A 24247-nucleotide genomic window follows, 5' to 3' on the forward strand; every position below is an offset into this window, starting at 1 on the left:
CACTCAGATTTTCTGGCTACACACCCTACACTAGGTACATGTGAAAAGATTGATGTAAACATGAAAACTAGTACTCACATATATGTATAACAAAGAAAGCGATTTTCTGGAGTTATTATGATCTCATGAATGGAATGCTACTACTTAGATGCAAGAACCAGTGACACCATATGCTAATACCAATTCCAAACTCCACATATTGAAATGCATGACACTCAAGATGAAGTTAAGGGTTGTAACGGGGTTTAAGGGTAATGGCTAACAAAGAAAGGATAGGGATAACAAACATTCTAAAAGCAATAGCAAGCAACGTAATGAAATAGACGCTTGGAATTCACTTAATAATGCAGAAATTAACTTTTCAACAGAACGGGAAGATTCAAGCCGTACTTAGGGCCGAATTCAATGTTTTGGACCCTTTCTTCAACAAACAACACTTTAGAGCTATTTTTCATCACTTTTCTTCTTTTCATTCTATTTTCCACGAATGTTTCTTTTTTTTTTCTTTTTCTTTTCTACCCGTGCCTTATTAAGGACTTTGGCACACACACACACAAGAATCACTTCCCCCACACTTGTTTTTCTGCAAAAGTTCAACAAAAGGAATTCCTTCTAAATTATGTTTTACTATGCTTCAAGAACAAGGGTATGGATGGTCCTAATCTAGGTTAGGTGAGGATAGTGTGGGTTAACAAAGAACATAGGCTACACAAGGCTCAACGGGGTTAAACTTAAACACATAATGAAATAGGGCACGGCAATTTGGCTGTGGTGGTCACTACACAACTTCATCTTGAATATGTATTATGCAAATCAATAACATGCTTTGAATGAAATAGGCATGAGTTCTAGCATTTGGAACTAACTGATGAAACGCCTTCTAAGTAGCAACCAAGCAAAGAATAATGAGATCATGCAACGACTTTAGAAAACAATGATGCACAGATTATTAACTCTCCAAATAAACGTTTAGGCTCAAGTCTCACAAGGTTGTAATGTACATTTGAGTTCCTTCTTTCAAGCATGTTACAAAACTCATTTTTCCTTTATGATTGCATGTGAATTCATAAATTATAACCACAACCAAGCATACACCAAAGAGTAAATCAAATTTTCATCCATGTATATAACTCTCTTTAACAGTCATGTAATTAAAAACCAAATCCTCATCATTGTGTTGGAAGGTACCCTAAGACACAAAATAAACATACAAAAACAACTTTTTTTGGGTTTTTCAAAACAATTTTTCAAATTTTTATGAGATTTTTGGATTTTTATGTCAAAACACACTGAAACACTCTAAAATAGCTTAAAAACACTTAAAACAACAAGGAACAACACTAGAAGTAATGGGTGATAAACTCCTACGAATTTCATGCAAAACAATAGTTACCCCTCCCCACACTTAAATCAAACATTGTCCTCAATGTTTCAAGCATAAACTCACACAAAAAACAAGCAAACAAACAAACAACGAATAAACATGACAAGTATGGCAAAGTAAAAAATAGACAGAGTAAAGTTTAAGAACGCAAATCTGGTTTTGGAGATAGATGATCTTGTTGTCTTTCCACAGCTTTGATCTCGAACTGGTTTGGAATTCTGAGCGAGGAATATGAGAGTTCCTTAGTTTCAATTCAGACTCCTTCTGCTGGGTTGATTTGATTGTGCAGTCTGCATTCTTCTCTGCTTGTTTCTTCTACACGGCAGGCAGGCACGAGGTAGAGGTGTTGGTCTGTTTCTTTCTTCAATCTTCCCAAGTGCCCACCTCTTGCTTTCTTTCTCCTTGTCCCTAGCTGAGGATGAATTGGCAAATTATCTTCAAATGCTTCGAGGTATCATTTTCACTTTCCTTATCTGTTCCCCAGGCAGATGTGGTAGACGAAGAGGAAGCATAAGATGATGAAGATGAGTACTCGAGAGCAAGGCTAGGTAAGCAATCAGGAAGGGGTTCCAAGCAGTCGGTTCCAGATCAGAAGATTGATACCAAGTGCTGGCTGATTGATCTCTTTCTCCTTGTCCTAAAACAACGACAAGGAGAATGACAGGGAGAAAGCATGATATGAGATACTCTTGCTTTCAACCTTCATGGTATGAAATACTTTTTCTTTCGATGAGTTGTTTGCAGAGGTACCCTAAGGAATAAGGAACACTGAGTGACTCGAAAGGGTTTGTTGGAAAGGCATTCTCGGAGATGACGGAAGGTTATGTATGTCTGCCTTGCCATGGAGGGTGAAGGTCGACATTTATAGGAAATAATAATCGGTACTGTTCTTTCACTCTTGTCAGCAACCGTTGGATGATTTAATAGTGAACTTCACAAGAGATCTTCGACAGATTGCCCATAATTTTCGCAAAGCTGACTCTGCATGTGACAGATGTTGACACGTCTGGAAAAACAGATGGTTGGAATCGACGCTTCGACAAACTGCCCGTGATTTTCGCAAAGCTAACTCTGCATGTGACAGATGTTGACACGTCTGGAAAAAACAGATGGTTGGAATCGGCGCTTCGACAAACTGCCCGTGATTTTTGCAAAGCTTACTCTGTATGTGACAGATGCTGACACGTCTGAAAAAGCAGATGCCTCTCCGATATCTGGAATTGCCTCTTCGATCTCTGAAATCCCGTCGAGTGCAGAGGTTGCATGTGACAAGTGCGGATAAATCTGGAAAAGAAGATTGGCCGTGGTTTCTGAGCAAGCCCAGCTTTTGAGAAAGCTAGCGCCTCTTTGATTTTTTTAGTTGGCCTCTTCGATTTCTGAGCTCGCCTCTTCGATCTCTGAAATCCCATTGCGTGCTGATTTTTATAGAGGTACGCAGGACGTTCAAAGCACACTTGAATTTCTGCCTGTAGAAACTCCCTTCTTGCACTTCTACGATCTTGACTTGCCCGACCTCTTCTTTCTTTAACACCTCTGAAAATGTCTGGCCCTTCCGACCGTCGTTTTGACTTGAACCTTGGTGAAGAGGTAGTCCCGCCTTCTCCAAACAACATATGGCGCCCATCCTTCATATCCCCTACTGGCCCCCTTACCGTTGGGGATTCAGTGATGAAGAATGATATGACAGCTGCGATGGTGGCCAGGAACCTTGTCACTCCTAAAGATAACAGACTGCTTTCAAAACGGTCTGATGAGTTGCCTGTTAAGGAGTCTCTTGCTCTTAGTGTGCAGTGTGCGGGTTCTGTGTCCAACATGGCCCAACGCCTATTTGCTCGAACCCGTCAAGTTGAATCGTTGGCGGCTGAAGTGATGAGTCTCAAACAGGAGATTAGAGGGCTCAAGCATGAGAATAAACAGTTGTACAAGCTCGCACACAACTATGCCACAAACATGAAGAGGAAAATTGACCAAATGCAGGAATCTGATGGTTAGATCTTACTTGATCATCAAAGTTTTGTGGGTTTATTCCAACAGCATTTGCCTTCGTCTTCTAGGGCTGTACCGCGTACTGAAGCTCCAAATGATCAACCTCATCTGCCTCCTTCTTCTGGGGCTCCGCTGACTGCTGAGGCTCCGCGGACTACTGAGACTTCTCCTAAGCAGCCTTTGTGAAGGTTCCCTTTTGTAATTTTCTGCTTAATGTTCCTTTTTTTCATGAAAATGAATGTAAGAATACCTTGTATATCTGTCAATGTTTCAAAAATAAACCCACACCCAAAAATAATTAAATAAACAACAAAAAAAATAAATAAAAAAAAATAAAAAATGACAATCATGGCAAAATAGAAATGCAGAAAAGGGAAGGTTTTTAGAAACGCAAAACTAATTGTGAAGCGATTCAAAAATCTTCCTTATTTGAATACATGGGTTGCCTCCCAAGAAGCGCTGGCTTTAACGTCCTTCAGCCGGACGAAACTTCCTTCTAAACTTAGATAGGGCCCATAGCATGGAATTGATCCTTAAATGGAAGGTGATACTTGACGTGATCCGGCAACGGTTTAAATTCTAGTGTAGGTGCCTGAATCATTAAAATCAGCAAGTTAGTATAAAATAAAATCGAAGTTGGAGAAGATGGCTTACTTTCTTGCTCCAACACAAACTCAATTACGAACACCACATCTGTGAAGGTTGCAGGGATATGGGACTTGGCCAGATCTAGTGTTTTGAGAGTTATGACTTGTCCCGTGTCATAAAATTCAACTTCTTTAGGAATGGTTGTCTCAATCACATCCTCTTTGATGCATTCTACATCTTCTCCAGCCACTACTTTCTCTTGAATCATTCTTCTTGGTGTACAAAGTCCTTTGAACATTTCAACACAATCTGGAACTTGATTTGTTACACCAAGAATTGGAATATCATTTTGCACCTTTAGGAAGGCTTCCACAATGTTTTTTTACTCTCTTCTTTCTTGGGAATCAAAAACCTAGGAGGAAAAGGGATGTTCAGAGGAATAACATTAGAATGAAATGAAATTGGGACGTCCTTACTTGTGGTGGGTGGTTTAGAGGGCTTAGGGGGCTGCGGCAAGGGTTGTTCTACCCTTTCCGTGTGTATGTCTTCTTCCTCCTCCTCAATCAGAAGCTTCTTATCTACTTCTAGGTTATGTTTGGATGTTTTTAGGTTAGCTCCAACCTCCATAGCCCTTCCCAAAGTGATAGCATCATGGATTTCAAAATCTTCCTTCGAATTTTCAATAGTTGAGTTGGGGAGTTCACTTTGCTCTTGAATTTGTGCCATGAACTCCATAATCTGCTCAGTTTGCTTCTCCAATTCACTCGTCTTCTTGGCTTGATTTTGCATCTCTTTGTTTTGATTTTCTACTTCCTGGTTCAAAGAGGTGAGTAACTTATTAAACATATCATTATCCAAAGACGTACCTGAATTGAATTGGGCAGATTGTTGTGGTGGCTGTGATGGTTCATATGGCCAGTGATAGAACTCCTCCGATGGCGGCAAATATTCTTCTTGTTGTGAGCCCTGCACCAAAGAGTTTAATTCATTAAGAATTTGATTGCAATCTATTGACGAATCTGAGTTTGATTGAACATATTGTATATGAGGTTGTAGTGGCTGCATAGGTCTTGAATAAAACTCCTCATATGGCTGCCAATATGCTTCATGTTGAACTTGTTGAGCTTTCCACCACATAGAGTTTGAATGATCACTCCAATCTCTTTGTGGACATTGATTGGCTTGATATCCTTGCTTATAAGACGCACCAAATGTAGGGACACTTTGCATTGTGGTCCTTTCGGCATACTGCGACAATTGAGAAGTAAGATTGGCCAATTGAGCTTGAATGCTAGAAAAATCCATGTCCTACTTCTTTAGTATCTTAAATCAAAGAAAGAGAACTAAATCAAATATGAAAAATTAAAATAAACAAAACAAAACCAAATAAGAAACTAAAAACAAAAGACACGAAAAGAAACAAAAGTCAGTAACTAAAACAAAAGACACGAAAAAGAAATAAAAAGAAACAACGGGGGATTAGCAAAGTTGCTAATCCCCGGCAACGGCGCCAAAATTTGATGCGAAAATTAACTTAACACACAAATTAAACCCTCTTGTTGTCAAATTGTAGTAATAATGCAAATAGGGATCGTTCTAAACCGGGGATTAGGAGGGCTTGCTAAAACCTCTAAACTAACTCAAAAACATAAAAACAAAGTTAAAAACGTTTGAATAGACTTAAAGAACTCAAAACAGGTTCACAAGACTCAAAATAACTTAAAGACACTCAAAACTGCCTAAAAACACAAACTAGGCAGTTTCTGACTCCAACACAACTTTGGACGAAATTTGGGTTTTGACTTGACTCAAAACACTCTAAAACACAAACAAACAGATTTTAAACACTTTGAAACAAGAAAGTAAAAGGGGGATTTTAGTTTTGATGAATTTGAAACAAACAAACAAGTTATAAAACTAGGCAGATTGTAAAACAAATGTAAGAAATAAGATGATAGATGGATTAGTTAGAGGTCCGTTCTTCACACATGACACACTTGTATATGAATTGATTTCCAATTGCTTTTCAATAAACTATGATGCTCAACACCCCAGATTAATTAGGTACGCTTAAATTAATCCTCAGATTTTCCTAATTTCATTGAATTGGATGATTGCATACAACAACCCAAAGCATTCCCCACAAGTTCCCTACATGAATTGCATAATAGAGATACAAGCAAGAATCATTAAGTTCTATGAAAATCATAAGCATTGACGAAACACTTGTAACTATGAATTGCATGAAACTTATGCCAAGAATTCAATTAACGCGATTGTGATAAACAACCTTCACTACTCATGAATATAAACTTGTAACGATTAGGTGAAACTCATTTATATTCTAGCATCTAATTCATGCATGAAACTAAGTATGCATCCTTAATAAACATACAAGAATCAGTTATGAATAAAATAGATAATTGAATTGCAATCACAACTTATCAAATCACAATTGGAAGAAATCAATTTAAATCTCAAACATGTTCATGGCTTCAAACTTCCCCCTAACTAAATAGGGGTTTAGCCACTCATACTTACAAAGCAAAGATAAACAAATTTAGACATTGAAAACAAAAGAAAGAAAACACCTAAAAACGCTCCAACAATCCAACTTGAATGGCAAGCACGTCCAAGGGTCCTCCTTCTTCTCTTTGTTGCGGCACAAGGTGTGGTTGGATGGATGAGTGGTAAATTATGGTGGTGGATGGATATAGGTGAGTTATGGTGAAGGGTGGATGGGTGGATTGTGTTCTCTTTGGTTTTTCTTTTCCCTTGTTATGGTGAAGGGTGGATGTATTTATAGGCTAGGGAGAGGACCACCATCTAATTAAGGTGGTAGTGATGAGTGTTGTGGTAATGAGTGGATGTAATGGGTGTAGTGGATGAATGTTTGGTAATGAGTGGATGTAATGGGTGTAGTGGATGAATGTTTGGTAATGAGTGGATGTAATTGGTGTGATGGATGAGTGTGTAATGTCCATGTTTCCCTTTATATTTGTACACACATGACCTCCATCATTTCAACCACAAATCAACCCATTTTATGCCCATGTGTGTGTGTGTTTCCTTTGCCCATGTGTGTGTGTTTCCTTTGCCCATGTGTGTGTGTTTTTCCTTTTCATTTGCACACACATGTTCTTCATTATTTCAGCCAACAATCCACCCATTTTCTGCCCATGTCAAACTGTCCATGCCTTGCCTTTCTCTTTGTGTGTGTGCTGTCCATGTTTCTGAACCTTTCAGTGTTACAATGACCATAACTTCTTCTAGAAAAATGATATTAACAATACGTAAATTGCTCCAGAAAGTAGACATCTGTATCTTTCCACGCATATAAGGCACATTTTCTCATTCATTGTGAGCTGTTCGTAACATGCTTTCAAAGTCAGCTAATCTGCAGAGGCAGTTTTGACGAATTTGTTACTTAAAAATTCACTTGTGCTACTTTTCTTTTCTTTGCTTGATAAATCACACAAAACACAAAAACATAGTAAATAGCTCAAAAATATAAGGAACTAACTAAGAAAAGACAAGTGAATTTTATGTAAAATATATATAAATATGAGCTTATCAATTCCGTATGAGAAATGGATGAATGTTTTGTTTGACAAAACATTGTTCTTTATTAATGAATGATTAGATTATGGTAATCTAATTGATTATCTCTATAGTAGAGATGATATGGTAGTGTTAACTGTTTAGAATATAATGATACTTAAAACCTAAAAGGTTGCAAGGTAGTGACTAATCCCAACTGAGTTGTGATACCTCTAAAACATAAATTACGAGTTGGTCATAGATGGATGCTTTGGATCATTAGATCCGGATCCAATGCCTTCTTGTTAAAATTGTATAGAGGCAAAATGTTTGAATCTTTATTGTTTTGGAAAGGAAGAAAGAATCACAAAGTTGTTGACGTTAATTCACTTAGATGTTAGAGGCACTTGTCCACAACATAATACTACTCATGTTGATGAGTAAGATGTCTAAAGTATTTACCTCCTTAGATTTGATCCAAGGAAAGGTAACACTTTGGAACAGTTTCCTTGAAAGATATCAAGGAAAGAAGCATCATAAGATAATGGATTTCTCCATTAGGAGAAGAACGAACTTGAATAAGATTTAGTTTGTTGGATGTTATCAATTACCCATATATAGGATATATACTTCTAAGACAATATGATTGTCAATTAGAAGATCTTCCAAAATTTTCATGACTCCATAGGATGTAGTTGGAAAGAAAGATAAGTGTTAATCGTGTTAAGATTTGGGGTTGTGTGCTAATAAGCAATATTTGTTTGAGAATTATCTTGGATATCCTTAAATTAACCTTTGGATATCACTTCTATAAACCAACTAACAAATGTTGTTTTGTTGGGTAGTTCATTGTAATCCTACAATATGATTTGCCTAAGCGCAAATGAATGAGAGATAGAACTCAAAGAATGGGTTCTTTGTGAGACAAGATGATAATCAACAAATATAACAATCTAGTTCCTACACTACAAGCTCCAAGGTAGTCGAGAAGGATTTATAAACTGTCTCAGTTGAATGGTTTGAACTTTATGACTGGGTAATAGAGTTACACCTCTTAATTCGAAAGAAATAAGAATGAAAATCCTTATGACTACATTGAGTGTATATACGACATATACTCAAGGAAATGGTAAAGTACCATTTGACCCGAAATAATGAAACCTTCAGAGCTAATTGGTAGCTTAAGGTGACTACAATCAAAGATGATATTGAGAATCAAAAAAGGAAAACTGTAAAAAATCTTCGCGTTGATCGTGGATGCGAGTATTTGTTTGATCAATTTAATGTCTTTTGTGAAAGGAAGGGGATACACAAACAACTTTATGTTCCTTTCACGCCACAACAAAATGGTGTGGCTAAGAGGAGAAACAAAACTTTACTAGACATGGTGAGATCTATAATGGCGTAGGAAAATCTCCCCATATCTTTCTTGGGTGATGCATTGTTGACTGCAACATATATACTTAACCATGTGCCTTCAAAGACGGTTCCCTCAACCTTAAAAAACATAATTTGGGTAATTTGTGTCCTCGGGATTGTGCAATTTTGTTCATACTTAATCGTATAAGTTTGGAAGGCTAGGTCCTAGAGTGAATAAACATATCTTTATAAGATGTTGTGAAAGATCGAAAGGTTGTGTGATGTATGGTGAACATCCAGATGGAGGGAGAACCGAGATTGAATCATGTCATGTGGAATTCATAGCGAATAACTTCCTAAAACTTGGTGAAATTGTCAAAAACCTTGATCTCCATGAGTTGGAGAAAGATGAAGAACTTACAACATCTTCAAGCGAATAAGGGGAATTAATTTCCAATCCGATGGTCACTGAAGATGATGTAGGAGGACTTGATCCAAGTGGTAGTGCACAATCTAGTGGGAATGTACCCATGGACACTCAAGAGAATATGCCTACTGATGAGAGCGTACCCTCTGAAATTCAATTTCACACAGTTCGAAGGAGCAAGAGAGGCCATATTCCCAAACATCATTTTGAGCTTGATGAGGAGGCCTACATTTGCATACATTCAGAGGAAAACAAACCCTAATCCCTTACAAAGAAGCATTGACTTAAATAGCCAAAGAAAATTGGATAGCTGTAATGGTGGAAGAGATAAGCTCCATGGACAAGAAGACTGTTTGGGAGTTAGTTGACCTTCCACCTGGGCGTTAAACCATTGGAAACAAATGGCTTTTAAAAATAAAACACAAGGCAGATGATTGAATTGACAAATATAAGGCACGCCTTGTGGTGAAAAGATATACTCAATAATTGGGAGTAGACTATGAAGAGACAATCTCCCTTGTGGTGAGGTTTGCCTCGATTCACCTCATTTTAGCTATAGTTGCTTAACTAAAGATTTGAAACTTTACCAAATGGATGTTAAGGTAGCCAAGGGACAAGAGCACAAAGTTTTCCGCCTAAAATGTTCCATTTATGGCCTCAAGTAAGCTTCTAGACAGTGGAACATTAGATTCCATAATTCAATCGATTTATTTCATTTTGAGATGATTGAAGAAGACCACTGTGTGTTTATTAAAAAATCCGAGAAAAGTATTCTCATACTTTCTCTATATGTTGACGACATCCTAATAGCAGGAAATGACAAACCTCTATAGAAAACACAAGGTGTGGTTGTCATCCCATTTTGAGATGACGAATATGGGTGAAGCACATTATGTACTTGGGGTTAAAATCACGAGAAATCGCTCAAGGAAACTTCTAAGTTTGTCTTAAGAGACATACATTAAGAAAGTACTTGAACAATATAAGATGGAGAACTCTAAACTCGTAGACACTCATATGGAAAGAAGCACGATATTGTCCTTAGAACAGTATCCAAAGATTAGGAAAGAGAAAGAACAAACGGCAAACGTACCATATGACTCTGTGGTAGGAAGTCTGATGCATGCGATGCTTTGCACGATTATGGACATTTGCCATGTTATAGGCATGGTAAGCCGATATCAAAGTAATCATGGACAAGCTCACTGGCAAGCTATTAAGAGGATTATCAGATACCTACAAGGAACAAAAGACTTAGCCTTATGTTACCTAGGAGGGGATCTGAAGCTGAGAGGATATAGTGATCTGGACTGGGCAAGCGATAGAGGTGAACTCAAGTCCACCTCAGGTTATACTTTTATCCTTGGAGGTTGAATTGTTTCCAAACTTGTGTTGCTTTGTCCACAATGGAGTCAAAATATATTGCCCTTGGATCAATTGTTTAAGAAGCTGTTTAGCTTAAGAGATTTCTACAACAAATGGGCTATGCCCAAGAAGCTGTATTTGTCTATTATGATAGTACTTCGGCCTTAGCATACACTAAAAATTCTAAATCTAAGAACATAGATATACAATATCATTTCTTTAGGAATAAGGTTACCAAAGATGAAGTAGTGTTGAAACATATCTCGATCAGCAATATGCTTGTTGATACGATGACTAAACCTGTAATTAGAAACTCATTTTTGACTCATGTAAAGAATTTGGGTTTATGTAGGCTTTGATGTGGTTTTCTTTATATTTGACATTAGTATTGATTGAATAAAAAGGCATTGAAGTTTTTTATTTCATATTTATTTATTTTCTGAAATGATTATTTGCACATCTTTACAAATGTCACCAAGATAAAATCATTTTTCACACAAACGACTCCCCCTAGCACTAAGATAGCAAACAGGATGAGACCTTTATGTCCTAAACGCATTGGACTGCCAGACCGGACACATTTATGTTGCACGTACCAATATGCACATGATAGATGTTAGCTTCGAAATGTCTAAGATGAGACTTAACAAAAGTCAAACATGAAATTTGTTTCATGTTTGAGTTTGTAAAGCCAGATGTGAATATTTGGGTGGGCGTCGAGAGCATGACTAGGCTAGAATGCTCAAGTTAGGCGCATGTGTAACAACTAGACTAAGATTTGTATAACATACAAATCATACTGTATGTGCTGTAACTGAGCAATAGAGAAAATGATGTATTGATTCTTACCTGAATCACAATATAAACCACAAGGAATCTTTACGATTCCACCATCATGCCTTTTGGACTAAAGTTTATGTTAGAAAGAGGAGGTTTGATGAATGCTACTTTAGCACGTTTATCTAAGATGGTCAAGTTAGCTACTATACCAAGAGGCGTGTCTAGGCAAGCAGTTAAACCAAATTAGACTAACATGTGAGCTTAAGGAAGATAGTTCGAAGATAGCACCATGTCATGTGATTCATTAGTTGCACAACGTCTGTTATCAAACATAAAACATGGATACATGATACTTATAAGACATGACATTGTTTTTTATTTCATTACAAGGGATAAAGAATGTTAAGTTTGGTGTGTGACGAACAGTTTGGGGTATAAAGTGATGAACTTATGAGTGATGCACTGTTGTTAGTTTACTGATAGCTTAATGACAATGCTCCTGGTTATGTACTTTTATTTCTCGCAAAGTCGCACGTCTCATTTCCTATATTGGGAGATAGACAAGAATGGATGTGAACTAAGTGTGCTAATTGAGATTATGCCACACCTCATGTGACAATTAGATTAAAGGATATTCCAACCACATGAGGATATTAACCTCCTAATTCTCCATGTGACAATTAGATGAAAATCAAGAGATATTCAGATTGGAATATACTCGGGATTTTCATAACCATTTCAGTCATTATACAATCTTCCAACCACTATATAAGGACACTTTGGGAAAGAAGGAAACAACACAAGAAACACAAGCTTTTCCACAGTTCAAATATTCTAGTTAGGTCTCTAGGGCTATCACTTTCAGCCCTAGGACTTGGGAGGCGAAAACCAAGGGAACAGATTATGGATCTTTACGACATAATTTGCACAAATCTTCGAACCAGGTACTAGGAAAAATATAGATTTCTTGATTTCACAATTGTATTATGAAAAACCACTGTTGAGAAAAGGTATCCTTTGCTTTGATCCATTATCGGTTTCACAGGTTCAAGCCTACTTCATTTTCCATCTCTCTATTTTTCTTTCTATTCTTTCGCCTAGCTAATCAGCAAGCTCTAACCTGCCCATCTATCTTTTGATTAACCATCATCTCCATTACTTATTCACCCAACTCAATATACCGTAGCCAACCCGACGACCTTCGAGGTTCTCGACGTGCATAGAGGGTCAAAGCAATTATAAATGTTTATAGGAACGTGTTGATATTCAAGCTTTTGCATAAAAGGTAAACACGTCTTCCAAATTTATTTATAGTCATCCAACACCTTGCTACTTCTTTTATGATTTAGTTTTTAAATACCTAGTCCAAATGATGTCATTTTGGTCTTGTGATAAAAAACATAGAACGGCGTCGTTAAGGAGAGGTAAAGGTTGTCATTTTTCAAGAGTCTGTTAAGTCCTATGCTCTATTTAAGGCCATTATGTACCACAGCCGATATGTGATGGCCAAGACATATTTTAATGCAATGTTGAGTTCGAGAATGGAGCCCAATGCTCATACTTAAATTATACGAGTCACTAGATTACACTTGCAAAACACCCCACTTAACTGCCCCTTTCTTGAATGCCACGCTCAGGAGCTATCGTAGAGAGAACAAGAAAAATTACCAGCGAGCTACTACAGGTTTCGATTCCGTAATGCATTTCAATTACATTAAAATGCCAAGGGTATATAACTATATAATTCAAAATGCCAAGGGGTCAAATTCTCCCTCCAACGATCCAAATTCTTGAAATTCCCAAGCATAGTAAATTCATGAACAATCTCTTCATATTGTTAGTTTTATTTAATCTAAAGATTGAAATCTAATTGAAGCAAAAGTCAAATAAAACACAGAACGCATAAACTCACAAACCACATAGCGCGCAAACACACACTCAGACCACACAGAACACCCACACACACACACAAAACACAGAAGGAGCTCACACATGCGAGCACACATACAAAGAAAAATACAACACACATATAGAAGAGCATTCAAGCAAGCCATTTTAATAAGGCAGTGTTGTTTTTTGCCTAAACTATTGAACCAAAAAGGGCAGCTGTGGTTTTTGCTAAACCATTGAACCAAAACAAAAGAAATGCACTGCAAATCCCATTTTATCTACTTTTGAATGAATCAAGCATGCCATTTGAAAACCAATGTAATTTTTGTCCATATTGCCTAAACCATTGAACCAAAATAGGATAAATTCACTGCAAAAATCCCATTTTTTCCCTACTTTTGAATGAATCAAGCATGTCATTTTAAGACTTTGTATAAAAGATTATGTAAGCCACCTAAAAATCCCATCTTTTCCTACTTTTGAATGAATTAAGCATTCCATTTCAAAACCAATGTAACTTTTGTTCTCAAAGCAAATTAACAAAACAACTGTAACTTTTGTTCTTAAAACTAGCTTGTTCAATTCACAACCAAAACCTAGAACCATATATGCATACCAAAATCCTTAACTCAATAAAGCTAGAATAACATATACATAACAGTATCACATCAAGATCACCCTATTTCAAAAAACAAAATCACAAATCTTGAACCTAAAACCACATATGCATGCCAACACAATCACAAAGACTGATACTAAATACCAATGGAAGCAATTAACAATAACCAATTGAGTTTGAAGTAAATATCCATATTGCCTAAACCATTGAACCAAAACATGACAAATTCACTGCAAAAATCCCATTTTTTCCTACTTTTGAATGAATCAAGCACGAAATTTTAAGCCTTTGTATAAAAGATTATATAAACCAACAAAAAATCCCATATTTTCCTACTTTTGAATGAATCAAGCATTCGATTTCAAAACCAATGTAACTTTTGTTCTCAAGATAGAGACACCAACAAAAATTTCAATTTCAAAACAAATGTAACTTTTGTTCTTAAAACCAACTCGTTCGATTCACAGCCTAAACCTAGAATCACATATGCATACCAAAATCACAAATCCTTAACTACCTAAAGCTAGAACCACATATACATAACAATATCACATCAAAATCACCCTATTTCACAAAACAAAATCACAAATATTGAACCTAAAACCACATATGCATACCAACATAATCACAAACACTAATACTAAATACCAATGAAAGCAATTAATAATAACCAATTGAGTTTGAAGTAACTGTTCATATTGCCTAAACCACTGAACGAAACAGGAAATCATCCAACTGACACTAAATAGGAAATCATCCAACTAACACGAATCAGGAAATCATATTGCCTAAATCACTGATACTAAATACCAATGAAAGCAATTAATAATAACCAATTGACTTTGAAATAACCAATTGACGTTGCAGGTTCTACATTCCTGCATTTCAAGACTCCTGTTAAGAAATCATCCAACTTCATCAAACTATGAACCTAGTAATCTCATCATGTTCACCAAGAAAAAAATTCACAGGTAAGATTTTTTTTACACCTAATTTGGTAGCTTAGAGAGCAGCCATCAACAGTACCATGGTTTTCAAAATTTACACATAAAACATTCTAAATTGTTGAATGCAAATTACTTCTGAATGATAGAGAATGGTGGTGCCTAGCACAATAAAAGTAGTATACTATAAAATAATAGAAAGGCAGAAACTTAACACAATAATACATATAATTTTCATTTTCTATATAGTTTAGCATGTTTTTTGTTAGATGATCAATCTACACATACATACGCATATGTACATGGATAAATACAACATAGAAAATAAACATAATTAAAGATAAAGACCACCCCCAAAATTGAACGGATAATGAAAATTACCTTTGACATATCACCTTCTTTCCCATCTCTAATGTTATGTCTTAAGTTCCTTAAGTAGCAACTGATTGAAACATGAGGAAAACCAGAACATAATACCCCACTCAGTATTATGCAAGTTCCCAAGAGTAGTGGCAGCACCACATAACCTACTTGCTAAGTTACAAATGCAATTCAACTTGACCATCAAATTACACTAGTAAAAAAAAAACTATTGCACAATAGAACTTTATGCGAAGAAGCAAAAGTCGCCATGCTAGAGTGTTTTGTGTGACAAAAATGACCTACTGTTGCGCAAAATCGTCGAACAATTTGCGACGAAATCTTTTGTTGCTCAAACGGGCTTTGCACAATGAAGAATGAATTCATCACCCAAAGTATGAAGGAAATTTTGTGAAAAACATGTTCATTTGAGCAACATCTAGGCATGCAATTAACATTTAAAGGCGGAACCATGCTTGTATGCACTCAAAACAAAACATTACCCATGAAATTCAAACCCTAGTAGAAGGGTGAACCAAGACTCAACTCAAAACAAAGTGAGTTGAGAAATTCTATACCTTTGTTGATTCCTCTTTGCTTAAGCAAAGGCTAATCACCCAAGGAGAGGGCCTTCATTCCTTGCTTCTTAGCTCCATGGATTTCTAGGATGAGGATGGTTGAAAGGATTCTCCAAGTTCCCAAAGTTGAGAACCTCTAATTTTTCCACACCAAGGAGAGACTCGAAGAAGAGATGAGTGACCTTGGAGGAGGGAAGATTGGTAGCTAATCTCCTCCAAGGGGGCCAGCCTCCTAGAAAGAAAGGGAGAGACATTGTGTTCACATCATTTCTCCAAAAGAAACCCTAATGAAGAAAAGGCTATAAAGTCACATTTATACCTACCTTCATTGGAGTGGCAAACTTGTAATAAGTCCAAAACCCACTCCTTTATCAATATGGCCGACCATAAGGTTTTATTGGGCTTTTTGGATCTTTGTGAATTATTAGTCATTAAATTGTCATACAACTTAAGTCAATGGGCTTGACGTTCGAAGTCCATTGGGCCTTGAGGCCCAAAACTAACCCGAGGTCTTTAACGAACTTTATTCGTTTGATTAATTAACATATTAATTAATCCTTGCCATAAATAATTAAACCATTTAATTATCATTACTCATCTCCGTTGTTTCTTCAATCTCTACCTTACAAGGTGTACGATCTATTAGGTTGCTTTTAGCAAAGCAATGGGTGATTAGAACTCTTTCAAATCGATTGTGAATTGAAACTTACTTTCAATTCCCCCTTTAGTGATTATACACGTTTAGGGCCTCCACAAACCATGAGTGACACCTAGTATTATGTCATGGTTACCCAAGCTAATCAGAAGAGGTGGAGAACCTATTCAATTTAGGATTACAATGCAATACGGTTTGTCTCTAATACAATACTCTTAACCACATTGTTTAGTTTGATAGTTTAATCATGTCTACTATCCAATGTGATTCATTTACTTATATGATTACCTTGAATGTGATTTGGAACGACTTCCTAAATCTCATTCATACTCTGGCCAGAGATATTTAATCATATCATAGAGTATTCTCCCTCAAACGGTTTGAAGGTTAGAGATCTCTTGTTGCGCATTCACTTGCCTCCTTGGCTAAGTGGCTTAACCCCAACTATGCCATGGACACCCTCTGACAGAGTGATTTTGACATACTCAAAGATCAAGGACCTAACCACAAGACAATTATGATGGCTCAGGTCAAAGGACTACTTTGCATTATCCCAACCATGAGTTCTCATATGACATGAGTATGAGAACTCCTCGTTGATTGTGTTCAGTGGACTCATTCTCTATTGAGCAGCTACTGCTTGTCTTGGTGTCAATCACATCAATGACTCGAGACCAGTCACTCTCCCTGAGAGAAGGCACAACACATACTGATCTTAACGAACTGTCAATGCCCTATTGACAATCCTATGATCAGGAACGTTTAGGATATGTATACGAAAGAGAATGGTCTCATGAATCTAACTTCTTTAAATTACATTCTCCTAATTACATATTCCTTGGACTTATCGTTTAAGCATATAACAATTATATGAGATGGCTTAAAACAATAATCTTTGCCCTTCATATTAAACTAGATTAGTTTAACATGTCAAATGTCTGTAAAGTATCATCATATGATTGGTTTTAGGGCACATTTCCAAAAATCTCCCACTTGCACTAGAGCCAATCAGCTTGGTCATCAATGATGATACCTCTTCTATAGTCATTTAAAGAATTGCTGAGTAGTAGGCCTAGACAATGGATATCTATATGTTATCCATAAAAGCAACCTTGAGAATAACGACGTCACCATTATACATGATTCTTAATCATGTGGTTTAGTCTCTCATTTGAATTCGGATCATGATGAGACCGTGATTCCCTGACTTGAACCATGATTCCTTGGCTTGAGCTATCGCCCCATTAGTGTCGTAGTGTCAGTACACTGGAGACACTTTCTGGTTGGAATCGAAAAGAGAGTTCATAAATGAACTTTCCCATCCAAACAACATTGTTGTAAGCTTATATATGGCAATATATTTTGCATTCATAATGGAACACACTAAAGTCATTACTTTTAATGTTTCCATCCAAATATCTCTTTAGTCATAATAAAGAGATATCTGATTATCTCTTCATTCATAATGAAGAAACATCCAATAATGGATTAGATTCATAATCTAATACATTTACGCTTCCATTACGTTACTCTAATTCTTCCTCATTCTTTGAGGAATCTATCCTTTAGTATTTCATAAATACTTAAGGATTCACTTGACAGTTGCCATGGTTCTGATCCTAGGCTTGCACTGATATCGTCTTGTACCGTTCTAGGTACAACTCATATCAATATTTTTCATACAATATGAAATACGTAAATCACCTTTCTGCATATGCATAAAGGATTCTATTTACGCATTAATTCTTTGGGAGTCAAAGTGTACGTTCCATTTGAGAAGTGCTACCTCATAGTCTCACTACAGTTGTTCTTCTGATTGAAGTTTATCATCATATGAGAAACTTCCTAGCATCTTTTGTCTATTAGTAGGGATTGATAGAATCCAATTATATCTTGAAATCTATCATTGTAGATTTCCATCCCATGTATATAGACTATGTCTCCCATATCCATTCTATCTTTATAGAATGTTTAAAGTCATAACTTTAACGAAGAAGTATTCTTTTCATTTCCAAAATTAATATATCATATATATGTTAAATTTTTAGGAACATGATTAACTCCCACTAATCTTTTGTAAACTTAGTAAACAAAAGATTCATTTACATCTTTATGAGAAATCAATTGATTTGATCTTTCTCTCATAAGACGCTTATAGCTCCCACTAGCTTGCTAAGATCCATGATGGATGGATCTCTACAACTTACATGTCTTGTGATTCATAGTTTTAGACATGTATTATCAAGACTATCTTAATAATGGTTTTGGAAACCCATATTATGTCCAAACATTGAATCACCATTTAGTTGTAGCTAGCAATCTTCGAATTAATTGAAACCAAGACAACGTCAAAGATGGTTTCTTCAAAGTCAACCAATCTCTTTGATTGTAGTCACCTTAAGCTACCAATTAGCTATAAAGGTTTCATTATTTCGGGTCAAATGGTACTTTACCATTTCCTTCAGTATATGTTGTTTATACACTCAATGTAGTCATAAGGATTTTCATTCTTATTTCTTTCGAATTAAGAGGTGTAACTCTATGACAGAATCATAAAGTTCAAACCATTCAACTGAGACAGTTTATAAATCCTTCTCGACTACCTTGGAGCTTGTGGTATAGGAACTAGGTTGTTATATTTGTTGATCACTATCTTGTCTCTCAAAGAATCCATTCTTTGAGTTCTATCCCTCGTTCATTTGCTCTATCTTAGGCAAATCCTAGTGTAGGATTACAATGAACTACCCAACAAACAACATTTGTTAGTTGGTTTATAGAAGTGATATCCAAAGGTTAATTTAAGGATACCCACAAGATAATTCTTTAAACAAATATTGCTTATTAGCACACAACCCCAAATCTTAACATGATTAAGATTTGTCTTTCTTTCCAACTACATCCTATGGAGTCATGAAAATTTTGGAAGATCTTCTAATTGACAATCATATTGTCTTAGAAGTATATATCCTATATATGGGTAATTGATAACATCCAACGAACTAAATCTTATTCGAGTTCGTTCTTCTCTTAATGGAGAAATCCATTATCTTATGATGCTTCTTTCCTTGATATCTTTCAAGGAAACTGTTCGAAAGTGTTACCTTTCATTGGATCAAATCTAAGGAGGTAAATACTTTAGACATCTTACTCATCAACTTACATTCTTGAATTCTTTGAAACCTTTTGCAAAGTATTCGGACTTGTGTTTATTCAAAATGAACGATAGTCCAACCGAGAGCGATTGATAGGAGCATATTTATGCGACTTAGTTAGCTTGTTTCTTGGCATTTATGTTGTTAGTTCGTAGTTATTTTAGTATTTTAAGCTATTTTCGTGTGTTTGTAGGTCCAAAGGGTTAATGTGGCAAAGAAGTGCATTTTGGAGCATTTTTGGGCATGGAATGGATAGCATATGCTTGGAGCAAAAGGAATGGATGAAATTTGAAGTTTGTGCATCATCCTCTCCCTATAAATAACCATTTTAGCACACTCATTTCACCCAACACATCCACTTATTACAACCACCCAACACATTCACCTACCACTACATCCACTCATTTCACCCAACACATCCATTCACGTACCACTACATCCACTCATTTCACCCAACACATCCACTCATTACAACCACCCAACACATTCACCTACCACTACATCCACTCATTTCACCCAACACATCCATTCACCTACCACTACATCCACTCATTTCACCCAACACATCCACTCATTTCACCCAACACATCCACTCATTTCAACCACCCAACACATTCACCTACCACTACATCCACTGATTACCACCACCAACTACATCCTCTCCCTAGCCTATAAATATATCCATCCAAAGACACATTTGGGGGGATAGTTTAGGGAGAAGGAAGGAAGACACATTTTGCCACAAGGCAGAGTCTTTTCTTCTGAACCATTCTACACATTCCCACAACAAAAACACAATTCCATGCACCTTCATTTCCCTTTCCTTGCCGTGACCTCCATCCAACCTAAACACATTCAGCCATTCCCTTCCATATATCCATATGCATCATCAAACCAGACCTTATGCCGTAACAAAGAGAAGGAGGAGGACCGTTGGACGTGCTTGCCATTCAAGTTGGATTGTTGGAGCGTTTTTAGGTGTTTTCATTCTTTTGTTTTCAATGTTTAAATTTGTTTATCTTTGCTTTGTGAGTATGAGAAACTAAACCCCCCTTAGCTAGGGGGGAATTCAAAGCCATGAACATACTTGCAATATGAATTGATTACCTTCAGTTGTGATTTCAAAAGTTGTGAATTCAATTTGTTTAACTGCTTGATTGATAACATATTCGTGTATGTTTATTAAGAGTGCACACTTAGTTTGCATGCATGAATATGATGCTAGAGTATAAGGGAGTTTCACCTAATAGTTACAAACTTATATTCACAAGTAGTGGAGGTCGCTTATAAACGATCGCGTTAAATAAATTCTTGGCAGGAGTTTCATGCTCATCATAGTAACGAATGCCTCGTCAATACTTATAGTTTTCATAATGCTTAATGATCTTTGATTGTATCTTTATTGTGCTATTCACGAAAAAGGACTTTTGAAGAATGCTTGAATTGTTGTATGCACTTTCCCATCCAATTCAATAACTTAAGGAGAACTTGAAGGTTAATTTAAGCGGACTTAATTAACCTGGGGTGTTGAGTTTCATGATTTATCGAAAGAACAACTGAAAATTGGTTTATGTGCAAGTGTGTCATGTGTGGAGAAGAACCCTCTAGCTAGCCCATCATCCATAGTTTACCCAAATTTGTCCAAAATCTGTTTTAGTTTACAATCTGTTTGTTTTGTTTTCAAATTCATCAAAATCAAATCCCCCTTTACTTTAAAGTGTTTTATTAGTCAAAATCTGTTTTGATTTGTGTTTTTAAGTGTCTTGAGTCAAGTTAGAACCTAATTTCGTCCAAAACCATCCCTACAGTCATTTTAGAGTCTAATTCATTGTTTTAAGCTGTTTTGAGTCTTTTAAACTAGTTTTGAGTCTTTTTAGTTTGTATTGCATCTTTTGAGTCTAGTTTGGTGTTTTAAACTTAATTTTATATTTTTAAGTCAGTTTAGAGGTTATTAGCAAGCCCTCCTAATCCCCGGTCCAGAATGATCCTTACTTACATTCTTTACTACAATTGATACAAGAGGTTTTAATTTGTGTGTTAAGTAAAATTCGCATCAGCGATCTTCGGTGAATGTCATACAACATGAGTAGTATTTTGTTGTGGACAAGTGCCACTAACATCTAAGTGAATTAACCTCAACAACTTTGTGATTCTTTCTTCCTTTCCAAAAGAATAAAGATTCAAACATTTTGCCTCTATACAATTTTAACAAGAAGGCATTGGATCCGGATCTAACGATCCAAAGCATCCATCTATGACCAACTCGTAATTTATGTTTTAGAGGTATCACAACTCAGTTGGGATTAGTCACTACCTTGCAACCATTTGGGTTTTAAGCATCGTTATATTCTAAACAGTTAACACTACCATATGATCTCTACTATAGAGATAATCAATTAGATTACAATAATATAATCATTCATTAATAAAGAACAATGTTTTGTCAAACAAAACATTCATCCATTTCTCTTACGGAATTAAGTTCCTTTATTCAAAATGGAATTTAAAAGAAAATCTTTGTTTTTCCATTTTCTTTGGTAGTTCATAGGAGGAAGTAAGTACTACCTGCTTTCGCAGAGATCTATATTTGATTCACGTTTCGAATGTGAAGTACTTTCTATTCTCTCATTAATCTTCTACTTCTTATTAGCCACACTTTTACTACGATTGTAAAACATAGTTACTAATACAGAATCAAGCATTCAAGTGACCAACTGTTTTGAACTTATAAAGAACAATTTACAACACCTTCGAAAGGTGTGTTCTTGATGTTGGAAATGTGCCCTAAAACCAATCATATGATGATACTTTACGGACATTTCACAAGTTAAACTAATGTAGTTTAAATATAAAGGGCAAAGATTATTGTTTGAGCCGTCTCATATAAATGTTATATGCTTAAACGATAAGTCCAAGGAATATGTGATTGGGAGAATGCAATCTAAAGAAGTTAGATTCATAAGACCATTCTTTCGTAGACACATCCTAAATGTTCCTGATCATAGGATTGCCAATTAGGCATTGACAGTCCGTTAAGATCAGTATGTGTTGTGTCTTCTCTCAGGGAGAATGACTAGTCTCGAGTCATTGGTGTGTGTGACATCAAGACAAGTACGTAGGTGCTCAATAGAGAATGAGTTCACTGAACACGATCAACGAAGAGTTCTCATATTCATGTCACATGAGAACTCATGGTTGGGATAATGCAAAGTAGTCCTTTGACCTGAGGCATCACAGTTGTCTTGTGGTTAAGTCCTTGATCTTTGATTATGTCAAAGTCACCCCATCCGCGGGTGTCCACGACATCGTTGGGGTTAAGCCACTTAGCCATGGAAGCAATTGAATGCGCAACAAGGGATCTCTAACCTTCAAACCGTTTAAGGGAGAATACTCTATGATATGATTGAAAATCTCTTATCAGAGTATGAATGAGATTTAGGAAGGCGTTCCAAATCACATTCAAGGTAATCATATAAGTAAACGAATCACATTGGATAGTAGACATGAATAAACTATCAAACCAAACAATGTGGTCAAGAGTATTGTATTAGAGAAAGACCGTATTGCATTTGTAATCCTAAACTGAATAGGTTCTCCACCTCTTCTGATTAGCTTGGGTAACCATGATATGCTGCTAGGTGTCACTCATGGTTTGTGGAAGCCCTAAACGTGTATAATCACTAAAGGGAGAATTGAAAGTAAGTTTCAACTCACAATCGGTTTGAAAGAGTTCTAATCGCCCACTGCCTTGCTAAAAGGAACCTAATGGATCGTACACCGTGTAAGGTAAAGATTGAAGAAACAACGGAGATGAGTAAGAATAATTAAATGGTTTAATTATTTATGGCAAGGATTAATTAATATGTTAATTAATCAAATGAATAAGTTCGTTAAAAGACCACGGGTTAGTTTTGGGCCTCAAGGCCCAATGGGCTTCGAACGTCAAGCCCATTGACTTAAGTTGTATCACAAGTTAATGACTAATAATTCACAAAGGCCCTAAAAGCCCAATGAAACCCAATGGCATGCCATTTAGAGATGGAGTGGGTTTTGGACTTATTTACAAGTTTGCCACTCCAATGAATTAAGGTATAAATGTGACTTTATAGCCAAAATTCATTTAGGGTTTCTTTTGGAGAAAAGAAGAGAACACAAAGCTCTCTTTTCTCTCTAAAGAGGCCGGCCACCCTAGAGGAAATTAACTAGCAATCTTGCTTCCTCTAGGTCACTCATTTCTTCATCAATCCATCCTTGGTGTGGAAACTTAGAGGTTCTCAATTTTGGGAACTTGGAGAATCTATTCTTCCATCCAAATCCATGGATCTAAGAAGCAAGTAATGAAGGCCCTCTCTTTGGGTGATTAGCCTTTGCTTATGCAAAGAGGAATCTACAAAGGTATAAATTTCTCAACTCACTTTGATTTGAGTTGAGTCTTGGTTCACCAATCTACTAGGCTTTGAATTTGATGGGTAATGTTTTGTTTTTGAGTGCATGCAAGCATGATTCCGCCTTTTAATTGTTAATTGCATGCTATAGATGTTATTCAAATGAACATGTTTTCACAAAATCTTCCTTCAAGTGGTATCAGAGCCTAGGTCTAGTAGTTGGTGAATCCTTTTG

Source organism: Malus sylvestris, chromosome 6, assembly GCF_916048215.2.
Source record: "Malus sylvestris chromosome 6, drMalSylv7.2, whole genome shotgun sequence".
Taxonomy (NCBI): domain Eukaryota; kingdom Viridiplantae; phylum Streptophyta; class Magnoliopsida; order Rosales; family Rosaceae; genus Malus; species Malus sylvestris.